The sequence below is a fragment of the Cnephaeus nilssonii genome (assembly GCF_951640355.1).
Source record: "Cnephaeus nilssonii genome assembly, chromosome: X".
NCBI lineage: Eukaryota > Metazoa > Chordata > Mammalia > Chiroptera > Vespertilionidae > Cnephaeus > Cnephaeus nilssonii.
In genome coordinates this window covers 111,452,868-111,457,620 of record NC_137071.1, presented here as the reverse complement: position 1 = coordinate 111,457,620, position 4,753 = coordinate 111,452,868, and the positions used below count along the sequence as shown (strand labels likewise).

General features: G+C 51.0%; 1 pseudogene across 1 annotated transcript; it reads left to right on the top strand.

Moving 5' to 3' along the window:
* Nucleotides 1–1,207: 1,207 nt before the first annotated feature.
* Nucleotides 1,208–2,760, top strand: LOC307095413 (nuclear prelamin A recognition factor-like; annotated as a pseudogene). Its single transcript has 2 exons — nt 1,208–2,221; nt 2,443–2,760. The product of its transcript is annotated as a nuclear prelamin A recognition factor-like (transcript).
* The last annotated feature ends 1,993 nt before the right edge of the window (nt 2,761–4,753 follow it).

Genomic DNA, 4,753 nt, shown 5'->3' with positions numbered 1-4,753 from the left:
TTAGGGCAATTTTTCCTAGCAACTTGAGTATTTACATACCAATAATCCATTTAATAAAGAGCACCAAAAATAGCCAATCCAGTTAAGTCCAGAAGCTGCAAACACAACACATCCTGCTAAATTCAAAACAATAGCAGTTGAACAAGCCTGGTCTGTGTTCTAATATTGGAAAAAATCCAATGGTTCTTAAAAAAAAAAGTCCTGACTTGCTATCTTCCAGCAAGGAGGAACTGTATGCTGATCACATAAGATGTGGTCCTTATCTCCAAATCTCAGCCATTCTAGTGAACTCACTTATTTTCTGAAGTACTGTCTTGGTCCTGACAGTGAATCAATTAGTCATCAGTGACCAAGTGCCCACTGTAAGCTGAACACTGAACTAAACATTATTGAGGGGAGACAAAAGAAATAAGGCCCAGTTACTGCTATTGAAGATTTACAACCTGGCTGCTTATATAGGACACACTTTCTGAAATAATAGCAACCCTTAAAAATGTTTACAAAGCAACTCAAACAGTGCCAATTAAAAGTGAGGAGAATAAGAGTGAAAGGAATTGAGGTTGAAATCTGAAAACCCATAAAGTGGGTAGATAGGGAAATAAATACTTATTGACAAATCCTAATATATAAAAACCCAGGGTCCGTAATGACCGAACAGATGACTGGTCCATCCCCCGGCCCTCAGGCTCCATTGATCAGGGGATGGCTAATGGGGGAACCCGGTCTCTCAGGCTCCAATGAATCCTTGGCAGCAGTGACTGGTGAGCAGGCTGAAGGCAGACCACTTGGTCCCTTCCCCGGCCCTCAGGCTCCCATTGATCAGGGGATGGTTAACAGGGAACCGGAGTAAGTGGCATGGGGACTGGTGAGCAGCTGGAAGGCAGGCCTCTTGGTCCCTCCTCCTGGCCCTCAGACTCCAATCAATCAGTGTTGGAGGTGGGGTGGAACTGGGGACTGGCTTCCTTAGTAGTCCTGCAGGTATAATCTCCAGAGGACAGGCCAGGCACCAACAGACCAGCATCGCCAGCATGATCCCGACAGTGCTGCTGGCCTCCTGGAACTCAGCCTCGGGCACTGCGGCCGCTTCCCCTCCCTAGATGCTCCACAAGGAAGAAAGGATACTGCCAGCAGCACCAGGGGCGACCAGCAGTGACTGACTGCTCTCCCTGTGCTTCCCCCAGGTCACTCGAGCTGGCCCTCACTCCAGATGAAGTGTGATCACTGCACATGGAAGGAATGTAGTAAAAAAATAAAAACCAATGACCAAGAGAATGCCACAGTCAACGTCCGGAGTCCGGCTCAGGAGAACGGAGGGAAGGGAGAATTCCATAAGTTGGCCAATGCCAAGATATTTCTGAGTGACTGCCTGGCATGTGACAGTTGTGTGACCACAGAGGAAGGAGTCCAAGTTTCTCAACAGAACACCAAGGACTTCTTCCGTGTTCTGAACCTTAATAAGATATGTGATACCTCACAGCACAAGGTGCTGGCAGTGTCCGTGTGTCCTTAGTCTCTGCCTTATTTTGCTCCTAAATTCAGCCTCAGTGTTACTGATGCATCCAGAAGACTGCTGCTTTCTCAAAAGCCTTGGGGCACACTGTCTTTGACATGAAGATAGCTGCAGACTTCAGCAACCTGGAGAGTCAGAAGGAATTTGTGCATCGATACTGCCAGCACCGTGAGGAAGAGCCCCGGCTACCCATGCTGACCTCTGCCTGCCCCAGCTGGGACTGATATGCAGAGCGTGTGCTGGGTCACCCCATCACCCCCACCTCTGCACAGCCAAGTCTCCCCAACAGATCATGGGCTCTCTGGTGAAGGATTACTTCACCAGACAGCAGAACCTGTCCCCAGACAAGATTTTCCACATCATTGTGGCCCCGTGTTATGACAAGAAACTGGAGGCCCTTTGAGAAGATGTTCCCACAGCTTTGCATAGTTCCCAGGGTGCTAACTGCATGTTAACCTCAGGTGAAATTGTCCAGATAATGGAGCACAGTTACCTCACTTTGAATGATGCCGTCATGGACTCTCTGTTTGGAGACACGAAGAAGGAGGTGAGGCTCCATGATGGTGTCAGCTCAGATGGGTACCTGGCACACATCTTCAGGCACATGGCCAAGGAGCTGTTCAATGAGGATGTGGGAGTGCTCACCTACCGCACCCTGAGGAACAAAGACTTCCAGGAGGTCACCCTTGAAAGGGATGGAGAGGTTCTGCTGTGCTTTTTTAAAAAATATTTTAATTGAGTTTTTACAGAGAGGAAGAGAGAGGGATAGAGAGTTATAAACATTGATGAGAGAGAAACATTGATCAGCTGCCTCCTGCACGCCCCCCACTGGTAATGTGCCCGCAACCAAGGTACATGCCCTTGACTGGAATCAAACCTGGTACCGTTCAGTCCACAGGCTGACACTCTATCCACTAAGCCAAACTGGTCAGGGCAGTTCTGCTATGCTTTGAAGCTGCTTACAGCTTTCAGAACATCCAGAAGTGGTCCTGAAGCTGTAGAGGGGCAAGTTCCCCTGCCATTTCATGGAGGTCCTGTCCTGCGCTGGGGATACCTAAGCGGCAGGGGTCAGGCCCAGGCAGAGGACAGGTGTGCAGACAGGGCACTGCTGCGGCAGATGGAAGGCATCTACGCTGCCATCCCAGTGTCGCCCCCGGAGACCAGCGTTCATGTACAGGAGCTGTACCAGGAGTGGCTGGGGTGGGAGGAGCAACTCGCCCCAGGCCCAGGTGGCCCTGCACACCACCTAGCAGGGCCCAGGGCAGCCTCCCAGGACATCAAGTGGTAAAGGTCCAGCAGACGCCCGGCCTGCAGGCTGCCTGAAGAGGCGTGTCAGACATGTGAAAGAAAGGCTTAGCATCTCTGTCATCGCTTTGGTTTTCAGAATTCCCTGCTCCCCATCTGTTGGCTCCCTCCCTCTGAGAGGCGCTGTGGTCACATGAGTGCAACTTGAATATTGTATCTTGAGAGGATTGCCCCAATGTATGCATCCTTTTATCCTATGATGAAAAAAACCCAAAGAACGAGAATGGAGACAGACTACTGTCCTTTAGGCTTAAAAAAAAACACCCAGAAGTGTCCTGTGAAGAGCTGAGACTTGGTTCTGTGCACATGCTTCAGAGAGTCTGGATGAGGAAATGGCCCGGTTTGGCCTTGACTTTACTCACTTATGTTACTCTTGAAGGTGTCTTTGCCACAATGTGAATAAACTGCCACCTTTTGGAATAGGGGCTCATAGGAAAGTCTGCATTCCCAACTTTTCTTGAAACAGATCTATGTTCTGCAGCTCTGGCCACCATCCTGAGACCAGGTTCTATTGCTGGGACTCAGGGGGCACTGGAGTGGAGGCTCCCCCCCGCATGCCCTTTTACATTCATAGATTGAGCTGAACTCACTTTGGGGAAGGCCTGGCAAGGGTGACAGGTGTCACAGATAGAAGGATAGAGAATGGAGAGGCAGACACCCTGCTCAGTCCCTCCCTGGGTGCAGTCAGGTAGATGAAGGCTGGCCAGCTCGCCCCACAATTGGTTGAGATAGCGTCCTCTGTGTCCACCTCTCACCCCATGGGCCTAGCCACTCCCCTTAGCTCCGGGCAGCCCTCTGCGTTCCATGACAGTGCACTCTACCCTCACATGCTGCTCGCCCTAAGTGAGAAGGAATAGAGCAATTGACCCACAGACAACTACACAGAAAGATAGGGCTCACAGCTGGTGAGCGCAATGGCAGTGGCGGGAGCCTCTCCTGCCTCTATGGCAGCGCTAAGGAGCAGCGAGCTGAGTGGTAAGGAGCAGTGAGCAGGCGGGCGGTAAGGAGCAAGGAGTCCCGGACTGCGAGAGGGATTTCCCCATGGGGAACGAGCCTAAGCCAGCAGGTGGACATCCCCTGAGGGGTCCTGGACTGTGAGAGGGTGCAGGCAAGGCTGAGGGACAACACCCCCCCCCCCAGTGCATGAATTTCGTGCACTGGGCCTCTAGTATATACACTGAGTGGCCAGATTATTATGATCTCTGAACGCATAATAATCTGGCCACTCAGTGTATATCCTATATAATAAAAGGCTAATATGCAAATTGTCCCCTCGACCAGGAGTTTGACCAGCAGGCAGGCCAGCCAACCGCCCATGTCCCCGCCCCCTGGCCAGGCTGGATGGACCCCACCCATGCATGAATTCATGCACCGGGCCTCTAATATATATATACTGAGTAGCCAGATTATTATGAGTTCAGAGATCATAATAATCTGGTCACTCAGTGTACATAAAAGCCTAAGTGACCGGCCGACTGGCCAGTAGCTATGACACACAATGACTACCCAGAGGCAGATAATCGGACCGGTAGCTATGATGTGCACTGACCATCAGGGGGCAGACACTCAACGCAGGAGCTGCTGAGCTGTGGTGACTTGGCAGCTGTGGTTCTCTGGTGATGCACCCAGAACCAGAGAGGGGGGAGCCTGATTCTGGGATGCGTCACCCAAGAATTGCACTCTCGCAATCCAGGACCCCTCAGGTGATGTAGGAGAGCCAGTTTCAGCCCGATTCCCACAGGCCAGGCCAAGGGACCCCACCAGTGCATGAATTCATGCACCAGGCCTCTAGTCTTAAAATAGTTGTAATAGCAAAGGAGTTGCAAATTAGTTGCCTCAAATGGAATCAGTAGGTTATTTGGCCAGCCCAGCGTGTTTTACAACTCTGTCTTTGAATGCCTACAGATTCTATCACTGTCCTATTCATATCACCTCTGG